Genomic DNA, 24,814 nt, shown 5'->3' on the forward strand with positions numbered 1-24,814 from the left:
GCAAAGCAAGACTCGTTTGACATCTAGCCGACGAAGGTCGCCACCAGCCGTACCCGCAATCTCCTCCGGAGAGAACGCGGGCAGTTCTACTGACTGGTTAACATGAAAAGCGGAGACAACCTTAGGCAAGAAGGAAGGAACCGTCCTGAGAGAAACCCTGGAATCAGAAAAACGCAAGAAGGGCTCCCGACAGGACAGCGCCTGGAGCTCGGAAATCCGGCGAGCAGAGGAGATAGAGACCAGAAAGACAGTTTTGAGTGTGAGATCCTTGAGCGTAGCGTGGCGAAGAGGCTCAAAGGGAGCCGTACAGAGAGCACGAAGGACTAGGTTGAGACTCCACGACGGACACGTGGCACGAGAGGGGGACGAAGGTGCCTAACACCCCTCAGGAAACGAATCACGTCCGGGTGAGCAGCTAAGGAATGGCCGTCCACCCGACCCAGGAGAGAGCCGAGCGCAGAGACTTGAACGCATAGAGAACTGAAGGAGAGGCCCTTAGAGAGACCCTTCTGAAGAAAAGAAAAAACCAGAGGAATCGAGGCGGAGTATGCCGGAACACCAGACTCCGCACACCTGGACTCAAAAACTTTCCAGATGCGCACATAGGCCAGAGAAGTCGACTGCTTCCGGGCTCACAGCAGGGTGGAGATGACCTCTTCCTTATAACCCTTGCGCCTCAGGCGACGCCGTTCAAAAGCCAGGCTGCTAGACAGAAGCGATCGGCCTGGTCGAAAAATACAGGCCCCTGCCGGAGGAGACGAGGAAGATGACCAAGTCGCAGGGGCCCGTCCACTGCCAGATTGATGAGATCCGCGAACCACGGTCTTCGCGGCCACTCGGGAGCAATGAGAATCTCCGGTCCCCGATGGAGCTCTATTCTCCTGAGAACTTTCCCCACCAGAGGCCACGGGAGGAACACGTATAGAAGGACGTCCGCTGGCCAAGGTAGAGCCAGAGCATCCACGCCCTCTGCGCCGTGCTCCCTCCAGCGGCTGAAGAACCGATTTGCCTTGGCCATGAGGTCGAGGTGAGGAGGACCCCACCTGTCCACTATCAGAGCCATGGCCGCGTCCGAGAGCTCCCACTCTCCCGGATCGAGCGACTGCCGGCTGAGGAAGTCGGCTTGAACATTTTCTTTGCCTGCTATGTGAGAGACCGCCAGGCACTGTAGGTGGCGCTCCGCTCAAGAGAGGAGATGGCTGGCTTCCAAGGCTACCAGGGAACTGCGAGTGCCCCCTTGACGATTGATGTAGGCCACTGTGGTGGAGTTGTCGGACAAGACTCTTACCGCCTTGCCGCGGATCAGGGGAAGGAACTCCTGAAGAGCCAGGCGGACTGCCAAGGTTTCCAGTCAATTGATGTGCCAGCGCGACTGGGTCTGTGACCATATTCCCTGGGTGGATTGAGAAAGGCAGACCGCACCCCAGCCCAGGAGACTGGCGTCCGTGGTCACTATCGTCCACTGTGGAGCTTGAAGAGGCATCCCTTGCAGAAGATGAGGAAGAGGCAGCCACCACTGTAATTCGTCGGCAGTAGAATCCAAAAACGGAAGGACTACGTGAAACTGCTCCGACACTGGCTGCCAGCAGGATAGCAAAGCTATCTGCAACGGACACATATGAGCAAAAGCCCAGGGGACAAGGTCGATGGTGGAAGCCATGGATCCCAGGACTTGAAGATAATCCCAGGCGGTCGGAGAAGGTAGCGCGATCAGATTCTGGACCTGATCGATCAGCTTGAGGGCGCGCGCCCGTGGTAAGAAGACTTTGCCTACTCGGGTGTCAAAGTGGGCTCCCAGGAATTCCAACTCCTGGGAGGGCTGAAGCTTGCTCTTGGAAAAGTTCACTATCTACCCGAGGGAGGCAAGGAGCTCCAAGACGCAATCCACCGCCCATTGGCAAGAGGTCTCCAACTTGGCCCTGATGAGCCAATCGTCCAGATAGGGGTGGATGAGAATCCCCTCCCGCTGCAGCGCCGCATGTACCACTACCATGACCTTCGTAAAGGTGCGAGGAGCGGTCGCGAGGCCGAAGGGGAGAGCTCGAAACTGGAAGTCCTGGTTGAGGATGTGGAATCGGAAATACTTCTGGTAGTCGCGGTGGATGGGAATGTGGAAGTACGCTTCTGCGAGATCGAGAGAAGCAAGGAACTCTCCGGGGCAGACCGCCGCAATGACCGCACGCAGGGTTTCCATGCAGAAGTGGGGGATCTTGAGGGCCCGATTGACCCTCTTGAGGTCCAGAATGGGGCGGAAGGACCCGTCCTTTTTGGGCACGGTGAAGTAAATAGAATACTGGCCTGCGCCAACCTCCCTTTCCAGAACTGGGACCACAGTTCCCAGATCCAGGAGTTTGGAGAGGGTCTGGACCACCGCGTCCCTCTTGGCCCGTCCGCAAGGCGAGAAGAGAAAGAGATCCGGCAGGTCCCTGACGAGCTCAAAAGCGTACCCGTCTTTGATAATGTCGAGGACCCACTGATCCGATGTGATCTTGATCCATTCCTCCAAGAACAGGGAGAGGCGTCCGCCGAGGTAAGGAACCGAGGAATGGGTCAGTTGAACTTCATTGTGTGGCAGGTTTAGAGGTGGAATGCACGGGCTGGCCCTCACGAAAGGGCCGCCTGCCACGAAAGGACTGCGATCAGGACTGAGCACGAGAAGAACCCCTCGCGGAGCTGCCCCGCCCCCGAGAAGCGAAGCGACGCTGGCCCCTGAAGCGAGAGCGGGAGGATGTGAAGGATTGAGAAGGCTTAGGGCGGTCCTCTGGAAGCTTATGGACCTTGTTGTCAGCCAAGAGTCCATAAGCTTCTCGAGATCCTCGCCAAAGAGCATCTTACCTTTGAAGGGCAACGTGTCCAGCTGAGTCTTCGAGGACTGATCAGCCGACCAGTGGCGTAGCCAAAGGAGCCTCTGGGCAGCGACTGCCGAAACCATCGCCTTCGCCTGCACACTGACCAGATCGTAGAGGGCGTCCGATACGTAGGCGGTTACCGCCTCCAGACGTTCGGCTTGTTCTGCCTCACCTGGCGGAAGATCCCGGGCGCAGAGTAACTGTTGAACCCACTGAAGGCCCGCCTGCATCATGAGGCTGCTACAGCAAGACGCTCGGACCCCGAGGGCCAGAACGTCGAAGATGCGCTTCAGGTGAGCCTCCAACTTACGATCTTGTGGATCCTTCAAAGCCGTGGAAACTTCCACCAGGATGGTGGTGTGCTTGGCCACCGCAGAGACATAGGAATCTACCGAGGAATATCGCAGCAGCTCCAAGCCCTCTTCCGGGAGGGGATAGAGCTTATCCATCGCATGCCCCACCCGGAGCGAACCCTCAGGAGCCTCCCATTCCCGAAGGATAAGGAGCTTGAGCATGGGGTGGAAGGGAAAGGCCGAGGCCGGAGCCCAGAGCCCCCCAGAACCGGGTTCATATCCTTAGGGAGCGAGGCCATGAGATTATCCACGGAGGGACTTTCCAGACCCAGCTCCTGTAACACAAAGGGAAGGAGGGGCTCTAATTCCTCCTTACGAAAAAGACGGAGGGCTCTGGGGTCATCCCCCTCTAGGGGGGGGGCATCTGCCGAATCCGAGGAAGGAGCGGGGTCCGAGGACCCGGGGGACACTGGGGGGAGGAAGGGGGGAGGAAAGGGGGGCACCCCCGGGACCACCCGCACCCAAACTGGTCCCTGGGGCTCCGCAGCCGGTCCAGCGGTCAACGGCGCTGAGCGAGGGATTTTTGGTGGGGGGGTTGGGGGGGGGGCTTTCGTCCTGCTCATGCAAGCTAGCTAAGTAAGATTTGTGCATGAGGAGGACGAAATCCGCTGAAAAAGGGACCCTGGATTTGATGGTGGGGGGGGGGGGGGGGGGGGGGGGCGAGGGAAGGTCAGGACCCCCCCCCTCCTGGGAACCCGCGGGGGCCAAATCAGGGGTTTTAAATCAAAAAGATCTGGCTCCCTAGCCCCAGGGAGCACTGAAATCGGCCCCGATGAAAAATCCAAGATGGCCGTTCCGGGGCTCTGCCGACCCGGGAAAGGCCTGGCCATGCCGGGAGGAGAGGATCCGCGGGCTAAATTTGCTTGTCCTGCCGAGGAGGGACCTTTTCCACCTGGCAGGCAAGCATTGCAAAGGCCCTGACGCGAAAAATGCGAAGAAGGCAGCCCACAAGAAAGGCAGGCTGCCTGCCGGGACATAGCTAAGCCACGGCTGAAGAAAAAAAAAAAAAGCTGAAAAAAAGCTTGATTGACAGCCTGCACAGCAGGAGAGAGCAGGAGGGAAACCTGCTGCCTTCTGCTTGTCTGGCTGCCGGTTCTAGGCCTACTCTGACCTGAAAAAAAGGAAAAAGCTGGTCAACTGCTGCCAATAAGTTAGAGGTAGGTGAGTACCTGCAACTTATTTAAAGTTTAAAACTTTTTTTTTTTTTTTTACTGAGCGCAGTAGCGGGTTCAAAACCCTCTCGGCAGCCAGATGGGGGGGAACGAGGCCCAGAGAGCGTCGGTCCCCACACCTGGAATCGTCCACGGACTCAGGCTATGCAGGGAACCCCCTCCTGCAAAAGGGGCAAAGCCTCCCTGAGCCGGGCAAGAGCTGGGAGGCGGCACCGTCTCCCACACAGAAACAGGAAAAATCACTAAAAGAAGGCAAATTTCCCTTCTAGTTTTTTTTTGACAAGAAATACTTGCTTGAGCCTAGCAAAAGAAAGAAGAAAAAGGCTGACTAGCCTACAGCAGAGAACCGAAGGGGAGATGCTGCACCTGCTGGAGACAGACGAATACTGAAGGGTTAGAGGATAGGCTCTGTCCTGATATAGGGCATCCTTCAAGTTTTAGTCTGTCTCCACCTGCTGGAAAGGAGGCTCAACCCACTGTCTGGACTGATCTGGGTACGTACAGGAACCAGGCTTATTGGTTAAGGGTAGTAACCGCTGCACCAGCAAGTTACCTTCATGCACACTTTCTTCGTTTCCTGTAGGACTTTGCTATAGAAACAGTCTTATACTTTTTCCTTTATGTCTATATAACAGTATCCCAGACTATGGAAGTCGGGGTCCTCGGCTGTTGTCTGAATCCAATTCTTCTTTTCCCCTGCTGACTAAGTGGGGAGCAATGTTGCAGTTGCATTAAAAGCATCAAAGCATATTTATTAAGGGTAGCAATTTCCATGCTTTCTGCTAAGGGTAGTAACTGCCATACCAGCAAGTTAACCCCTGAATGCTTATCTCATTTTGGTTCTCTAGTCTTTAGAGATCCACAGAATTTATCCAATGCACCTTAGAATTCTTTGACTGTTTTCTTTTTTCATCACCTCCTCCAGAAGGGCATTCCAGGCTTCTACCACCCTCTCCATAAAGAAATATTTCCTGACATTGGTTCTGAGTCATCCCCCCTAAAGTTTCATTTCGTGACCCCTTGTTCTATTGTTTTCTTTCCAACTAAAAAGGTTTTAAATCCATACATATCTAAAGGTCTGTATTATATCTCTCTTGCACCTCCTCTCTTCCAGGATATACATATTCAGATCCTTCCGCCTCTCCTCATAGGCAGGAGCGGATTGGCTTATCAGGGGATCTGGCATCCCCCGATAGGCCAGTCGCTCTGGTCACGTGGTAATCTCAGCTCCTGCTGAGGGATTGCTGCGGAACTTGACGCAACCCGAGGGAGGTGTTGACGGGGCCACAACTGAGCCCAACCCGTCATGGCCCAAGGGAAGTGTTGGCTCGGCTGCGTGGCCTGAGGGAGGTGTTGGCGGGCCGCGATGGAGCCCAACCCGTCACAGCCCGAGGGAAGTGTCGATGTGGCCCGGGGGAGGTCTTGGTGGGCATGCAGTATGAGGAAAGATTCTGTGGGGCCGTGATGGACCTCAACCCATCACAGCTTGAGGGAGGTCTCCATGCAGCCCGTGGAAAGTCTTGGTCCAAAGAAAGGCCTACAGGCTTGGCAACAGGAAGCATCTGGCAGTTGCAGTGCCACTTCCTCCCACTTCCCCCTCTGGCAGTAAATGAGCAGCATGGGCTTGGCCAAGGCCCAGAAGAAAGGAGGATGCCTGAGAGGTGTGTGTGTATGAGAGAGAGAGAACCTGAATATGTGCATGAGAGTGAGTCTGCATGTGTGTATGAAAAGGAGAGCCTGAATATGTGCATGAGAGTGAACTTACATGTGTGTATGAAAGAGAGAGCACCTGCATATGTGTATGTAAGAGAGAGAGAGAGAGCCTGCATGTATGCATGAGAGAGTGAGAGCCTGCATATGTCCATGAGAGAGAGGGAGAGAGAGCTTGCATGTGTATATGAGAGAGAGAATCTGCATGTGTGTGTGAGAGTCTGATGTAGATGAGAAAGAGAGAGTCTATGTGTTTGAAGGAGAGAGAGAGAGAGAATAAAGATAGTGTGGCCTTCTTCACCCAAATCCACAACAATCTCTGGAAAATCAAAAGATGCTAGGTATTTATTTATTTAATGGTATGGAGAGCTGGAGATTTTTAAATTATTAAATTATTTATTATTTTACATTTTGGGGTGTTATTTCATGTTTCTGCTGTTTTGTAATATTTTAATAGTGTTTGGGAAATATTAGAATTAATATGTGACTTTTTAAATCATTAGGGGCCCAATATTGAAAGATGGCCATTTAAGGTCAGGTCAGTGACTGCCATTTAAGGTCAGGTCAGTGACTGCCCTCCCGCCTAAGGCCCGCCCACCTTACAGCATCCACCTATGAGAGCCAGCCCTGCCGGGCTTTAAACTAGAGCTCTGCTAGGCGCCATTCCTTCTCTGCGCCGTCCTCCGGATCGCCGTCGGCCATCGAAGACCTGCACGACCGGCGCCAAAGCCCCGCCGGGGGAAGGTCAGGTCAGTGACTGCCCTCCACACCCAGGAGGCCCCAGCGCCGACCGCGCTTCCAAACTCGGCCGCCAACAGAAAAAAAAACCTGCAAAAGAACCGCGCCTAAGGCCCGCCCACCTTACAGCATCCACCTATCAGAGCCAGCCCTGCAGGGCTTTAAACTAGAGCTCTGCTAGGCGCCGCGCGCCGAAGGAGCGCGACAAAGGGGCAGGCCCCTTTGTGCGCCCCTTCGTGCACCCCCTTCGTGCGCAACAGTTTAAAAGAACTACTCACAGATCCTTCCACAGCACTCAGCTTCCAAACAGCTTTGTACTTGACCTCCTTGACCTCCTCCGTGACCTCCTCCTTGACCTCCTCCTCTTGCTTGACCTCCTCCTCCTGATTTCGCTTTCTACAGCAGCTGATCATAACTAGACCAACCATTATCACCATGAACACCTTCCACATTCCAATTCTCAAATACTCAAACTTCACCTCCAAAATTATGAGAACTAACCTTAACACCTCTTACTACAATTCACTCATTCCAATTATGACTTCTTCCATCACTCAAATCATAGGATTAATGATGTTCTCAATCCTACTTCTGAATACACAATCCCTACTAAAAAAAGGCCACACTATTAGGTGATATACTTTCTGATGAGTCCCCTGACATATGTGCAATCACAGAGACCTGGCTAAAAAGCACAGATGTCTCCATAATAAATCAACTACCTACAGACTTATACAATATTTTCACTATTCCGAGACCTAAAAAGAAAGGAGGCGGACTTCTACTGGCTGCAAAAAAGAAATTCAATTTAACGCTTCAACCCACCTCACCTCTTCACAAAATTGAGATTGGTCTCTTTAAATCAAAAGACATACAAATTTGTCTAATCTATGCCCCCCCCCCCCCCCCCCCCCCCGGCATATTGGAAAAAAACCCTTCACCTCTGACTGAATACATTACCAAACATATCGACATCAACACACCTGCTATCATCCTAGGAGACCTAAACCTCCACTTTGACCGCTCCCCACTTACTCCAGCATGTGAAGCCACACTTTCTACTCCAAATGCCCTCGGATTTAAACAAATGGTCTCGGGCCTCACTCACAAGGCAGGACACACCCTAGATATTATTTTTACGAATTCGCTCTTACGCGCTGACCACCCCCTTGCACCCCCATACCTTGGTCAGACCACTACCGAGTTGACACACGCTGCACATTCAACTGCAACCCCCACACGCCACTACCTAAGAAAAGAACCATCAACTTCAGAAAAAAATACAAGACTGAAGACATCATTGATGCTCTTACAGAGGATCTCCATAAATTAGACCTCTTTGATGCCAACTCCGCCTGTTCCTCCTGGCATCTAATTACCAGCAACATTGCAAATCGACTCTGCCCTCTACTAACGAAAGAGATCTGCCCTGAGAAGAAAGATAAAAAACCCTGGTACACCACAGACCTCAGAATAATGAAACTTGATCTCCGCAAACTAGAAAAGAAATGGCGTAGAAACCAAGATCCAACACTACTACAAAAATACAAAGCTCTACTCCACCAGTATCGTAAAACCACAGATGAAGCAAAGAAAAACTATTACACAGCAAGAATACATCAATACCAGTTCAACCCGCGTGCCCTCTTCCAATATGTGTCAAGTATAATTACCCCCCCTATAAACATCAACCCAAACAACGAGGACGAAAACAAATGTGAGAAGATAGCTACCTACTTCCACGACAAGGTGGCTAATATCATGGCTCGCTTTACTACTCCCTCTCCATCAGTATCCCTATTGTCCACTAACACTATGATCACCGCAGCCACTCTCTCAAATTTCGAAACAACAACAGCATCAGAAATTGAAGGGATCCTAAAAAAAATTAAACCAGCCATGCACCCGATTGACATCATGCCAACAAAAACACTACTCTCCATACCTACAAGGATTGCCTCTCCCATTACTAACATTATCAACAAATCCATATCGTCTGGTGTATTTCCAACGCAACTCAAGCACGCTATTATAAAGCCCACACTCAAAAAATCTGACCTGGATCCCTCTGAACCTGCCAACTATTGTCCAATCTCGAACCTCCCATTCTTATCTAAAATCATGGAGAAAGTCATCAACAAGCAACTCACAAACTTCCTAGACAAAAATCTATTACTCTTCCAATCTCAATATGGCTTCCGTAAGAACCACAGTACAGAAACCCTTCTAGTAACACTCTCTGATTCTATACTAAAAACCCTCGACTCCGGTCATTCTTACTTACTGGCTCTTCTTGATATTTCTTCGGCATTTGACACTGTCAACCACAATACCCTCCTGTCCCACCTCTCACAAATTAGCATTACAGGCACTGCCCTATGCTGGCTCCAATCTTTTCTGATGGACAGGACATACAGTGTTAAAACAGGCTGCCATGTTTCGAAACCCAGAAAACTAGCTCAAGGTGTTCCACAAGGATCCTCTCTTTCTTCTACACTTTTCAACATATACTATCTCCTCTCTGTCAACTTCTGGTGAAACTGGATCTCCCACACTTCATTTACGCAGATGATGTACAGATCCTCATCCCCATCAACGACTCACTACCTAATGCTCTAAAAATCTGGGATACAGCTCTGGTGGAAATAAAAAATCTACTTACTGAAAACTTCCTAGCAATAAACACAACCATGACAGAGCTCCTCATCATCACATCACACAATAACTTCTCCACTAATGCTACCCTACATGCACCATCAGACTCCCTCAATTTACAGCAAGTCCGCAGCCTTGGCGTTATCATCGACAACCAATTCTCATTAAAGAAATTCATCACGGCTACAATCAAAAACGGATTCTTCAAGCTACACACTCTAAAAAGAATCAAACCGCTTCTACATCCATATGACTTCCGAACAGTATTACAAGCAACAATATTGTCAAAACTGGATTACTGCAATGCCATACTACTAGGTCTCCCTAAAAACACCATACAACCATTACAGATGCTTCAAAACGCTGCTGCTCACTTACTCATTAATACCCACCGCCATGAACACATTACTCCAGTGCTCATGTACCTTCACTGGCTTCCTGTAGCATCTAGGATTCTATTCAAAGTTCTCACCCTCATTCATAAGTCGATTTATAACCTAGATATGCAATGGTTCTCCGATCAATTCAGCTTCCACACTTCAAAGAGACCAATAAGAAATATACACCAAGCCAAAGTCGCGTCTTCTTCACTTAAACACATCAAACACATTGCTACAAGAGACCGCTCATTCACTATTGCGGGAACCAACATCTGGAACAAAATGCCCACAGACCTGCATCTAGAACCCTGCCATAAGAAATTCAAGCAGAACCTCAAAACTTGGCTGTTCGAACAAGCCTACTCTCGATGATCTCTTCCATTTTTCTGAAATGCCAATTACTTGTTATTGTATCTCTGATCGATTGATTATGATTATCTTGTATCTCTGATCGATTGATTATGATTATCATTAATTTAATTATTAGTTCTTAATTTTGTTCTTAATTTGTTCTTAATTGATTTATTATGTACACCTGATTTCGTTCTCATATTGACTGTACTGCTTGTTGCTGATTTACTGTTTATTGTGAACCGAGGTGATGTTATTAACGTGCCGCGGTATATAAAAAATTACGAAATAAAATAAATAAATAAATAAATAAAATAAAGTAACTTGGCTGGATATAACTTATCTGGCTAAATTACATGGTTTATTCAGCAGCATAGCCTTGTTGTACTTATTTGTACTTATCAGTTATAACCGGCTAATGTAGCTGGCAAAATTATGCGTCTAAGACAAAATATTGCTACTTTTTGCATAAGTTATGCGGTTAAGTTGCTCCAACCACTGCCCGCCCACAACTTATGTAGCTAACATTTTAGCCATATAAGGGACTTATGTGGCTAAGCAGCAACTACTAAATGTAAGCGCATATTCAGCGGCCACTACTTAACCACATAAGTCCTAATTATCCGGCCAAGTATTACTGAACGCGCTTTGAATATTGGGCCCTTTATGTTTGCCGGCTGCTTTGATATATTCATTCTTTTCATGATTTTAATATTATGAATGATGCCTTATATATCTTGATTTTATTGCTTGATGTTTTGTGAGTTGTGATTATGTTTCTGTTTTTCCATTGTTGCACTGCATAATATAGTCGGGCTTGTTGTGGTTACCAGAGCATGTCTGTGAGCAAGAGAGAACGAGTGAGCCAATGAGCATATGTTTGAGCAAGAGAACTATTTCTCTTGCTCAAGCTTTCAACGTCATAACACCCCAACCCACAGTAAGAGACCTTGGGGTTATCATAGATCAACAACTCAATCTCAAAAAACAGATCAACTCCATCCTCAAAGAAGGTTTCTTCAAGCTTCACATCCTGAAGAAACTCAGACCCCTCCTCCACTATCATGACTTCCGCACCGTCGTCCAAGCCACCCTTTCCTCAAAGCTGGACTACTGTAATGCCCTCTTCCTCGGCCTACCCTCCTCCACCACCAAGCCCTTACAAATGCTCCAAAATGCCATCGCCAGGGTCATCACCAACTCAAGGAAAGCTGATCACATTACCCCTATACTCAAAGAACTCCACTGGCTCCCCATCGCATCCCGAATTCTCTTCAAAATTCTAACCATAGTGCACAAGTCCATCCACTCGCACAATTCCAATTGGTTGGATGAACCCTTTCGTCCTATACGCACTGAACGACCCACTCGCACGGTCAACAAAGGCACCCTCTCCATTCCCCCTTTGAAAAAAGCCCACCTCTCCTCTACTAGGGACCGTGCACTATCCATTGCAGGCCCTAAACAATGGAACGCCCTCCCTACCACTCTCAGGCTAGAGCCATGTTACGCCAAGTTCAGAAAAAAACTTAAAACATGGCTCTTCCGACAAGCCTACCCTGATTAAGTACACCGACTTCCGCAAGTATCTTGCCTACGCCTTGTATATTCCTGTATATAGTCCGTTGCAGTTTTATTTATTGCTTTAATTCCTCCACCTCCTGCTCTTTGTATACTCCTCCTTGTTCGCCCTCCCTGTTCATTGTAATTTCTGCCTTTAAAGTTACATTGTAAACCGGTATGATGTATGCATACTAATACCGGTATATAAAAGTTTTTAAATAAATAAATAAAATAAATAAATAAATAAATAAACTATTTAAGCCAGTGGGCCTGTGTGTGATTATAAAAGAGAGTGATTGAACCAGTGAGCATGTGTGTGAGCAAGAACGAGTCAGTGAACATGTGTGAGCATGTATATGAGAGAACAAATGAACCAATGAGCATGTGTGAGAACCAGAGCATGAATGTGTGACACAGTGAGCATGTCTGTGAGAGACAGCATGTGAGCCAGTGAGCATGTACGAGAGACAGAGTGTGATCTAGTGAGCATGTGTGAGAGAGAGAATATAAGGGAGTTTGTGTGAGAATGAACATGTGTGTTAGAAAGAGAAGAAAGTTGTGCATATCTCCCACCCCTTACTAATCCATGACAATCTCAGAGTGACTGAAATCTAAAGTTCCCAGATTTGGAGAGCAGGGGATTTATTTTAGCTTTAATTTTAATTATTGGAGGGTGTTTGCTGTATCTGCTATTTGAAACATTTTATCGATGTTTGGAAAAATAAAACAAAAACAGTTATATGTTTGTAATCATTTGATGATCTTTTCATCAGCTGTTTTGAAATATTTATTCTTTTTATGAGTTTGGTTTTACTATTATGATTAATGCTTTATATTTCTTGATGTGCCAGGCTCTGAGGACTGAGAACAAGGAGGAGGCATGAATGAAGCGGTGAGAGCCCCCCGGGGCAGGCAGGTCAAGGCAGACTTCCTCTGCAGAAGGATTCCCGTGCTCATGATCACTCAGGTGATACTTATTGCTATCATTCTGGCTTTGATTCTGGGTATAATAGTCCAGGCAGTTATCCAAAGCAAGGTTTTTGCAAATTTCTTGGCCCGTCCTCCACCAGATCCCTGTACAGATGGCTGGATCTGGTACAAAAAGAAATGTTATTTTTTCTCTGAGGACGCAAGAGATTGGGACTCGGCCCAGAGCTTCTGCACCTCTCACAAAACCTCCCTCGCTCACATCGAGACCCAGCAGGAACTGGATTTCACAATTCACCATAAAGGTCCCTCCGATCACTGGATCGGTCTGAGAAGAGATCAAGGACAGCCGTGGAAATGGACGGATGGATCGGAATTCAATAACCTGTTTAACATTTCACAGGAATCAGGTTGTGCCTACCTGACTGATGGCAGCGTCAGGAGTGCAAACTGCCTCATGTACAGAAAATGGATCTGCACCCAGCCAGCACAGCACCGTTTTTAGGAAGAGCTTAGAAGAGACTTTGCAGACACACATTTTTAAATAATTCAACCTTACCACTTCATGCAAAAATTGTAAATACTACAACCCTGTTTGAATTAAATTTAATGCTGTTACCTATCTTAATCTTCCTGCCCTTATGTTAACTCTACTGGTTCTATGTATCTCTTCATTTTGTTAAACTGTTCCGTGTAAACCGATATTATTTGAAAACGAATACCGGTATATAAAAACTTGAAATAAATAAATAAATAATGTTATTGTTTGATGTTTAGTGAGGATTGATATTTGTTTTTCCATTCCATACAATCTGGCTTGTTGAAGTTTCAAGTTCAGTTTTTGTCTGCATGTTTCTATTTATACTTTACCTCTTCATTTTGTATTTGGTGAGGGTCTGTCTGTGTTCTATATGTATGACTAAGGTGAGGTATTCTGCTAAGCAAACTTGTGGTGTAGCTCCGACTGATTTGCATGGATGGAATAGGGGTCTACAGCTTTGTTTACCCACTGCTGGCCTAGAGAATGCTCTATTTCTTAGTTATTTAGGAAAATGTGAAATTAATTTTAGAGATATTTGGGCTTAATTCTGCTGGGTTTCAGAGTCGACTTGATGTGTTGATGCATCTGCTGCAGAGAAAGTGCACAAGGACTAAGATACCCTACGGGCTGGTTTTGAAAAAATCCCCTAGGCTGATATTTTCCTGCAATCTGCCCCTGCTCATAGGTCTTCTGATACAGACCCCACACCATTTCCATTGCCCTTCGCTGGACAGCCTCCATCCTTTTTGAGATACGGACTCCAGAACTGAACACAATACTCCAGGTGAGGCCTCACCAAGGACCTGTACAAGGGCATTATCACCTCCTTTTTTAATAGTTATTTCTCTCTCTATGCAGCCCAGCATTCTTCTGGCTTTAGCTATCACCTTGTCACATTACTTCGCAATCTTCAGATCCCCCAGACACTATCGCCCCAAGATCCCTCTCTTGACCGTGCATATCAGTCTTTTGCCTCCCATCACATACAGCTCTTTTGGATTACTGCATCCCAGATGCATGACTGCACTTCTTGGCACTGATTTCCAGATTCCAAATCTTTGACCACTCTTCAAGCTTTCTTAAATTACTTTTCATTCTCTCTACTCCTTCAGGCATGTCCACTCTGTTGCAGATCTTAGTATCAACTGCAAATAGACAAACTACCTTCTATCCCTTCCAAAGATAATGATCAGAACCGGTCCCAACACCGATCTTTGTGGCACTCTGCTTAACACAGCTCTCTCTTCAGAGTAGATTCCATTTACCATTAAATGCTGTCTCTTATTGGTAAGCCACTTTATAATCCTCACCATCACCTCGGTGCTCACTCCCAAGCTTCTCATTTTATTCACAAACCTCCTATGTGGGACCGTATCAAAAGCTTTGCTAAAATCCAAGTAGATCACATCGAGCACTCTTCCTCGATCCAATTCTTTAGTCACCCAATCAAAAAAATCTGTCATATTTGACTGACAGGATCTTCCCCTGGTGAATCCATGCTGCCTAGCACCAGCAACTCACCAGAATGTAGATAGTTTATTATCCTTTCCTTCAGCAGCATCGCCATTAATTTTCCCACCACTGATGTGAGGCTAACTGGCCTGTAGTTTCCAACCTCCTCTCTGCTACCACTCTTGTGAAGCAGGACTACCACAGCTCTTCTCCAATCTCGCATCACCACTCCCATTTCCGGGGATCTAGTGAAAAGATATTTTAGCGGACTCGCCAGCACATCTCTGAGCACCCTCAGTATCCTGAGATGTACCTCATCCGACCCCCATGGCCTTGTCCACTTTCAGTTTGCCTACCTCTTCCCATACATTCTGTTCCATAATCGGAGTTTCGTCTACCCCATCCCCATCTTCGATCTTGTCTACCAGCAACGATCCTTCACCAGGGTCTTCTGTAGTGAACACCAAATTAAAGTATTTGTTTACTATTTCTGCTATTTCTTCATCTCTCTCCACACATTGTTCCTTGTCACCTTTCAATTTCACTATACCACTTTGGACTTTACTTCTTTCTCTGATATATCTGAAAAATGTTTTGTCAACTCGCTTTACCTCTATGGCAATCCTTTCTTCAGCTTGACCTTTTGCTTTCCTGATTTCTTTCTTCATCTCCTTAATTTTCACCAGGTATTCTTCCCTTTTACACTTCTTGAACACTCTTCTTTTTTGCCTTTATTTTTTCAGCCACCTCCTAGGAGAACCTGATCAGTTTCTTTTTCCTCTTCCTTTTGTTTACTTTTCTAATATATAGATTTGTTGCCTTTGTAATAGCTCTTTTCAGTTTGGCCCACTGTTGTTCCACTTCATCCATTTTCTCCCAGTCTTCCAGTTCTTCCTCTAGGAACATTCCCATTTTGACAAAGTCTGTATTTGAAAAATTCAAAACTTGGGTCTTTGTATGTCTTCTCTGTATCCTGTTTGCGATATCAAACCGTACCGTAGGCGGGCACCTACTCAGACATTTGTGACATTATTCCCATTTGTGAGCACCAGTGTTGCACCGGTTGACCCTGCTCACCTCTCTCTGCCGCTACTCCTTGATGCTAAGCCGTCCGATGCTGACTCCAGCGGCAGGATGAAGCGCTCCGCAGCCTGCTCCATGGATGAGTGGCCTTCTCTCAAGGCAGGAACACCGCCGCCGGATAAGCCCTGCCCCCTGACGTCGCAGGGATGCGCGTGCCGGTGAAAGCACCTTCTTTAAAGGGCCCAGAGCAGGAAATCCGGGCCAGCCTCCTCAATGACATCATTCCTGAGGAAGGTATTTAAATCCTTTTCTGTATCCTGCTAATCGAGTTAGCAAGGACTCTTCTTCCTAATTCCACGTCTCCAGGAATTCTTCCTGTTGATTCTACTTGTGACCAGACGCCTTCCGCTCTGTGTATTCTTCCTCCAGGATGACCTAGGTACCCGCTCCTTGGGGACCTTGCCTTGTTCTTCCATACTCTCCGGGGTTGTCTGCTACCAACAAGGATGCCAGGGTACCCGCTTCTCGGGGGCCTTACCTCGCTCCTGTCTATCCCCGGGGGTTCTCTCCTACTACAACTGTCAGTACCAGAGTGAGTACCACCGCTCCAGTTCTGTCTCATCTCTCTCAACATAGATCCTCGGCCTACCCTGCTCCGTGGACCACTACCGGATCTATTCTCACTGGTCCTCCATCCAGACCTGGGTTCCCGGTCTACTCCACCTTGCAGTTCACTACTGGGCCCATCTCCCTCTCGGGACCTGGTGAGACTGTGTAACTGCATTCTCTACTCTGCAGCCTTCAGACAGAACATTGCCATCAGAGATCTCCTCTTCTGGCTGGGATCACTGTCCATTCCTCGGGTTACTATCAACGTTGCTATATATTAAAGACTCTATTTCTCTGTGTCCAACACTAGTGGAGTCAGCCTATCGCTACAAGTCCCCACAGGGCCCCACCCCGTGGGAGGTGCCATCTCTTGTAGCGACCAAGGGCCCACGACTATGTCAAAACCACAACAACCAGGATGAGTATCACACCCTCCATCGTGGGTTCCATTATAATTTGTTTGAACAGAGCCTCTTGAAAATCATCTATCTCTCTACTTCTTGTAGATTCCACAGATCGGATACTTCAAGCCACATATGGCATATTAAAATCTCCAACTATCAACACTACTCCCATCTTTGCCACCTTTTGGATGTCTTCAACCAGATCTCCAGCTAACTTTTAGATAGCTTGGTATATTCATTGGCATAGAAACAATATTGAATATCCCAGCCAAGTTAGCCAAATATCTATATGAATATGAACCTCTGACTGATATACTAATCCCTTGGATTCCATGGGAATATTGACCCATTATTGTTTAAGGAATTTAAGAACATAAGAATATAAGAAATTGCCATGCTGGGTCAGACCAAAGGTCCATCAAGCCCAGCATCCTGTTTCCAACAGAGGCCAAACCAGGCCACAAGAACCTGGCAATTACTCAACACTAAGAAGATCCCATGCTACTGATGCAATTAATAGCAGTAACTATTCCCTAAGTAAACTTGATTAATAGTCGACTCGTTAATGGACTTCTCCTCCAAGAACTTATCCAAACCTTTTTTGAACCCATCTACACTAACTGCACTGACCACATGCTCTGGCAACAAATTCCAGAGCTTTATTGTGCGTTGAGTGAAAAAGAATTTTCTCCAATTAGTCTTAAATGTGCTACTTGCGAACTTCATGGAATGCCCCCTAGTCATTCTATTATTCGAAAGTGTAAATAACCGATTCACGTCTACTCATTCAAGACCTCTCATGATCTTAAAGACCTCTATCATATCCCCCTCAGCTGTCTCTTCTCCAAGCTGAACAGCCCTAACCTCTTCAACCTTTCCTCATAGGGGAGCTGTTCCATCCCCTTTATCATTTTGGTTGCCCTTCTCTGTACCTTCTCCATCGCAATTATATCTTTTTTGAGATGCAGTGACCAGAATTGTACACAGTATTCAAGGTGCTGTCTCACCATGGAGCGATATAGAGACATTATGACATTTTCCATTTTATTAACCATTCCCTTCCTAATAATTCCTAACATTCTGTTTGCTTTTTTGACTGCTGCAGCACACTGAACCGACAATTTTAAAGTATTATCCACTATGATGCTTATATCTTTTTCCTGTGTGGTAGCTCCTAATATGGAACCTAACATCGTGTAACTACAGCAAAGGTTAATTTTCCCTATATGCAACAACTTGCACTTGTCCACATTAAATTTCACCTGCCTTTTGGATGCCCAATCTTCCAATCTTGCAAGGTCCTCCTGTAATGTATCACAATCCGCTTGTGATTTAACTATTCTGAATAATGTTGTATCATCCACAAATTTGATAACCTCACTCGTCGTATTCCTTTCCAGATCATTTATATATATATTGAAAAGCACCAGTCCAAGTACAGATCCCTGAGGCACTCCACTGTATACCCTTTTTCACTGAGGAAATTGACCTTTTAATCCTACTCGCTGTTTCCTGTCTTTTAATCAGTTTGTAATCCATGAAAGGACATCGCCTTCTATCCCATGACTTTAGTTTTCTTAGAAGCCTCTCATGAGGGACTTTGTCAAATGCCTTCTGAAAATCCAAATACACTACATCTACTGTTTCACCTTTATCCACATGTTTATTAACCCCTTCAAAAAAATAAAGCAGAGTTGTTAGGCAAGACTTCCCTTGGGTAAATCCATGTTGACTGTGTTCCATTCAACCATGTCTTTCTATATGCTCTACGATTTTGATCTTGAGAATAGTTTCCACTATTTTTCCCGGCACTGAAGTCAGGCTCACTGGGGTTACATTGGCCACCCTCAAGTCTTCAGGTACAATGGATGATTTTAATGATAAGTTACAGATTTTAACTAATAGATCAGAAATTTCATTTTTTAGTTCCTTCAGGACCCTAGGATGCATACCATCCGGTCCAGGTGATTTGCTACTCTTTAGTTTGTCAATCTGGTCTACTACATCTTCCAGGTTCACAATGATTTGGTTCAGTTCGTCTGACTCATCACCCCTGAAAACCATCTCCGGAACTAGTATCTCCCCAACATCCTCATTCCCTGTACGTACCAGGATCAGTCCAGACTGCTGGGTTATGCCTCCCCTCCAGCAGATGGAGGTTATGCCTCCCCTCCAGCAGATGGAGTCAGAGAAAAGCTGAAAAGCACCCCTAGATATACTGGTGTGCCACCTCAATCCCTCAGTATTTTTTCTGACACCAGCAGATTGAGAGGCATAACCTGCAGTCCTGATCTTGACAAATTTAATTCTGTGCTGCACAGGTTATATTAATTTCTTGTACTAGCCCTGACTACATCAACTGGTTTCTTTTTGTTAGTGAAAATATATATTTGTATATCTCGGTAAGCTTTTTATTTCGGTCTATTCATGTTTATTTTTCTGGTATTTTCTGGTAATTTTGGATTTGGGTTTAACGTGGTAAGGCAGGCTTGGCAGGGCAATGCCCTAAGGCCATTTACCCAGAGGTATCCCTAGGGACTAGGGGGAGAGTTTAGCGGTGGGCCGGTCACCCCCCCCCGTCACATTATTCCAGAAGTCGGGGACTTCTGAAGGAGGCTTGGCTTAGTTTGATGCTGTGCTGGTTGAAAAAAAACAAAAAACAAAAAAACCTTAAAATTGAATCGCAGCACAAGTGTTTGCAGCATCCGTCAGGCCTGTTGGTGACAGGCAGGGTACACTTATTTCCAGCCTCGGCCTGCCATCCGTCTGTCCCGGGACTCCGGAGGGGGTGGCTGGATCACCCGGGGCTTACCTTTATTTTGGCACGCTTTTCTTCCGTTTCTCGGCGGGGCCTCATGCCACGGTCTTCGGCCTGCGGGGGGGTGGGGGCGTGACTCTCCCGGGAGGGCCTTTGCTCCCGCTGTCTCCCCGGGGTGAGGGACCCTCCCGGGGGCCGAGCACGACCCGCAGCTCTTCCTTCTCGTGGCGGCCGAGGAGAGTTTTGACCGCGCGGTTGGTAGCCCCGCCTCCCTTGGAGAAGGAGGCGGCGGCCATTTTGACCACGCGGCCGGCAGAGGGGGCCGCGTCAGAGGAGGAGAATTCTCCTCCATCCTTTCCACCGGCGCTGAGCCCGCCAGACTCGCTCGTTTCGGGGGCCCCCTCCTCCTCTTCCCTCTCGCCTCACGGGGGTCACAGTATTAAAAAAAAAAAAAAAAAAAAAAAAAAAAAAGCCAGCTCCGTTTTTCTTCCAGATTTGTGCTATTCAGGCACAAAGCCTTTTTAGAGGCATAGGAGGGATGGGAAGACACAGGGCCTCCTCCACCTAAAGTCCCCAGGGTGCCCCTGGACCTGGAGAAAGCGGGGAATAGTGGTTCCCATATTCCGGGATTCTAATCTGGATTTTGCTGATAATCCTGGAGGTGGTGTTAAAAAAAAAAAAGCCCGGCGTCCGTGGAAGGGGATGCTCCCCAGGTCCGGCGTTTGTTTGGGAAGGACGAGCTATCTTATCTGAGTTTGCATGTCTTGTAGGAGCTGGATATAGCGGACCCGCTCCAGGACGCAGCCGCTTCTGTGGGAGAGGTAGCCTTAGCAGGCATTCAGGATCTTCCACAGACCTTTCCATTCCATTCTAAACTGGTTCAGATAGTGTAAAAAAAAACCCAAAAAAACAAAAGGAATGGGAGCTTCCGGAAGCGTCCTTGAGGGTCAGTAGAGCTATGAACATGTTGTATCCCCTACCGCCTGAGTCTTTGGAGCTCCTTAAAATTCCCAAAGTCGATTCCGCGGTTACGGCCATGATAAAGCATCTACTATCCCTGTGACCAGGGGGATATCGCTGAAGGATTTCCAGGATAGGAAGTTGGAGGTTGTGTTGAAGCGCATTTTCGAAGTTGCTCTGTAGCAGCCTTGTGCAGAGGGCCCCTCTTCGCCAGTTGCTTACAACCCCAAGAGCTTCCTCCGGACAAGGCGGAACAGGCTAACTGCGTCGAGGCTGCCATCGCCTATACGGCTGATGCCTTATATGGTTTATTGCGGACTTCAGCCCGTATCATGTCAGCTGATGTGTCAGCCAGGAGGTTGCTTTGGCTTAGGCGCTGGGCGGCTGATGCTTCCTCTAAGTCACGTCTGGGTTCCTTTCCTTTCAGGGGGAAGCTATGGTTTGGGGTTGAGTTAGATCAGCTCATCAAGGACTTGGGGGACAACGAAAGCCACAAGCAGCGAAGTCGCAATCTTGGACTCCTTCCTTTCGGGGCCGGCGGCCTCAGAGGTCCGGCTCCTCACAGACCTTAAATTCTAACACAACTCCGCAATGCAGGCACGTGGACCCATTCCTCCCTTCTTCACATCGGGGGTCGGTTATCCCTATTTCGGGTGGAGTGGGTCAAGGTAACTTCGGACCTGTGGGTTCTGGACGTGGTATGTCGCGGTTAAGCATTGGATTTTGCCTAAGTTGCGGTTACGCATTGGATTTTGCCTATTTGCTCCGAGATATGTTTCTGGAGTCGCCTTGCGGCCCCCCGGCAAAGCAGCTCGTCATAGCTCAGACGCTAGTCCGCCTACAGGCCCTGGGGGGCTGTAATACCGGTTCCGGCTGCAGAACAGCGAATGGGCCAGTATTCCATTTGCTTAGTGGTTCCAAAGACGGAAGGCACATTCAGGCTGATCCTGGATTTGAAGCGGGTCAACAGGGCGGTGCCTGTTCCACGTTTCCGCATGGAAACACTGTGGTCTGTTATTGCAGCCGTCCACAAGGGAGAATTTTTGACTTCTTTGGATCTAACGGAGGCATACCTCCACATCGGAATCCAGGAGAAGCACCAGAGGTTCCTGAGGTTATCCATGCTACGGAGGCGTACCTCCACATCAGAATCCAGGAGAAGCACCAGAGGTTCCTGAGGTTATCCGTGCTGGGGGATCATTTCCAGGTTGGCGCCCTCCCGTTCGTGTGAGCGACTGCCCTCAGAGTCTTCACCAAGGTTTTGGTTGTGGTGGCAGCCTTTCTTCGCCGTCAAGGAGTCTTGGTCCATCCTATCTCAACGATTGGCTCATCCGAGCGAAGACAGGGGCCTTGTGTCGGCGAGCGGTTCGGTTAGTAGTGGTTCAGCTTCGGAAGCTGGGTTGGATAGTTATTTCGCGAAGAGTCATCTGGAACTGACTCAGCAATTGGATTTCCTGGGTGCCAGCTTCAATACCTCGGTGGGCAAGGTGTTCCTGCCCCATCGGCGGATGGAAAATCTGATGTCTCAGGTGTGCGACCTATTGGCAATGCCTCTGCCTACGGGTGTGCGACCTATCGGCACTGCCTCTGCCTACGGCCTGGGGTTATTTACAGGTCATTGGTCATATGGCTTCTACTCTGGAAATGGTACTTTGGGCTTTTGCACATTTGCGACCCTTGCAAAGAGCGCTCTCATTGGGATCCCCTATATGAGAACTATGACATGCCACTTCCATTGCTGCAGCCGGCACAGTCCAGTCTAGCTTGGTGGTTGGATCCGGACCACCTGTTGCAGGAGGTGGGCTTGGAGCCACCACTTTGAATAGTCGTGACGGATGCCAGTCTGTTCGGCGGGGGAGCAGTTTGTCAGTCCCGAGCGGTGCAAGGCGGATGGTCCCCTCAACAAGCCAAGGGGTCCATCAATCGTCTGGAGACCCGGACGGTTCGTCTGGCCTTGCGTCAACTACTTCCCCTGGTGTGTCATCGAGCAGTGCGAATTCTAGCAGACAACGCGACCACGGTGGCTTATAGAAACCGACAAGGGGACACAAAAAGTCGCCAGATAGCGGCCGAAGCATCGCTGTTGATGGCATGAGCAGAGCGTCATCTATCCTGTCTCGCGGCCACTCATATTGCAGGCGTGGACAACGTTCAAGCGGATTTTATCAGTCGCCAACATCTAGACCCAGGAGAGTTGGAGCTGTCAGCAAAAGCGATGCGTCTCATCGTTCGACGATGGGGGATTCCACATCTGGACCTGATGGCCACTCGTCTAAATGCCAAAGCGGCACGCTTCCTCAGTCGGCGGCGAGAGCATGGCTCGGAGGGCGTGGATGCACTGGTGCTTCCGGGGCCTCCTCGCGTTCTGGTCTAGGTGTTTCCCCTGTGGCCCCTGGTGGGGAGAATATTGAGGCGCATAGAGTATCTTCAGGGTCTGGTAATTCTAGTAGCTCCGGAGTGGCCAAGACGCCCATGGTTCGCCGATCTCGTCAATCTGGCGGTAGACGGGCCCCCTGCGTCTCGGTCATCTCGCGAATCTTCTTCGGCAGGGCCCGGTATTTTTCGATCTGGTGGATCGCTTTTGTCTGGCGGCCTGGCTTATGAGCGGAGGCTGCTAAGAAAGAAGGGTTATCCCGCACTCCCGCATAGGCAAAGGTAGTAGAGGATCTACGCACACTTCTGCGTGTGCGTAGATCCTCTACTACCTTTGCCTATGCGGGAGTGTGGAAGGTTTGCGACGATTGGTGTACGGTGTTAAGGTTTCCTCCACAGCGGGCTTCGGTAGGGCACATCCTTGCATCTTGGCAGGATGGCTGGAAGAAGGGGTTGGCCGGTTGCCTGAGGGGCAAAGTTGAACGTTATTCTCTTGCAGGTCACCCGGATGTCGTTCGCTTTTTGCGCGGGGTTCGGAACTTCGTCCCCCCTTTGTCCATACTGGAGTTTGAACCTGTTCGTAGAGGTCTTTGTGCTGCCCCTTTTGAACCTCTTAAGACAGCCACCTTGAAGGACTTAACTCTCAAGACGGTATTCCTGGTGGCTATTTCGTCTGCTCGTCGCGTTTCGGAACTCCAAGCACTGTCCTGCAGAGAGCCTTTCTTGCGTATCTCTGAATCCGGGGTCTTGTTGCGCACAGTACCTTCCTTCTTCCTTTGTACCTAAGGTGGAAACGGCTTTTCGCGTTCTCCTGCGGTACTTTGAGGTTACTAATGACTTTCGAAGGTCGGATCACTTGTTGGTGTTGTGGTATGGGCCCAGATGACTATCGCCCATTGGTTGAAGAGTGTGATCGCATCCGCATACATTGGTTGCTGTAAGTTTGTCCCGGAAGGGATCAAGGCTCACTCCCTGCGTTCTCAGGCAGCTTCGTGGGCTGAAAGCCAGTGCAGCCACTTGGAAGTCCTTGCATACCTTTGCTAGGCATTATCGCTTGGATGTTCGTGGTCCATCGGCAGAGTCCTTCGGGAGCAGCGTGCTTCGAGCGGGACTCTCGGGGTCCCACCCCATTTAAGGCGGCTTGGGTACATCCCAGCAGTCTGGACTGATCCTGGTACGTACAGGGAAAGGAAAATTAGTTTCTTACCTGATAATTTTCGTTCCTGTAGTACCAAGGATCAGTCCAGACGCCCGCCCAAGTCAGTTTACGGAGAGTCCGCTCGATATTCTATTGGTTTGTTCTTTTACAGTGATAAAGCCTACAGGGGGCAACGATTATGCCTACGGGTGCGCCCACGGGTGGTAATTTCCAGTGTGTTGCAGTTTATACGGTAAGTTGTTCGGCAGTTTCTTTCTAGTTCAATATATAGGGTGACATGTTTGTTTCTGTTGTTCGGCAATGTTGCTACTTGATCTAGTCAGTGGTTGTCCTACAAAGTTTGGGATTTTTTTGGCAGGAGTGATTATGTAGTTCCTTCTGCTTTGATATCAAATATACTGAGGATCCCTCAGGTGGCACACCAGTATATCTAGGGGGTGCTTTTCAGCTTTTCTCTGACTCCATCTGCTGGAGGGGAGGCATAACCTCCATCTGCTGGAGGGGAGGCATAACCCAGCAGTCTGGACTGATCCTTGGTACTACAGGAACGAAAATTATCAGGTAAGAAACTAATTTTCCTTTAGTAAACACAGAAGCAAAGAATTCATTTAGTCTTTCTGCAATGGCCTTATCTTCCCTAAGAGCCCCTTTAACCCCTCAGTCATCTAATCGTCCAAACGACTCCCTCACAGGTTTCTTGCTTTGGATATATTTTTAAAAGTTTTTATTATGAGTTTTTGCCACTATGGCCAACTTCATTTCAAATTCTCTCTTCGCCTGTCTTATCAATGTTTTACACTTAACTTGAAAATGCTTATGTTTTATCCTATTTTCTTC

Source organism: Rhinatrema bivittatum, chromosome 5 (genome assembly GCF_901001135.1).
Source record: "Rhinatrema bivittatum chromosome 5, aRhiBiv1.1, whole genome shotgun sequence".
In the NCBI taxonomy this organism is placed as follows: domain Eukaryota; kingdom Metazoa; phylum Chordata; class Amphibia; order Gymnophiona; family Rhinatrematidae; genus Rhinatrema; species Rhinatrema bivittatum.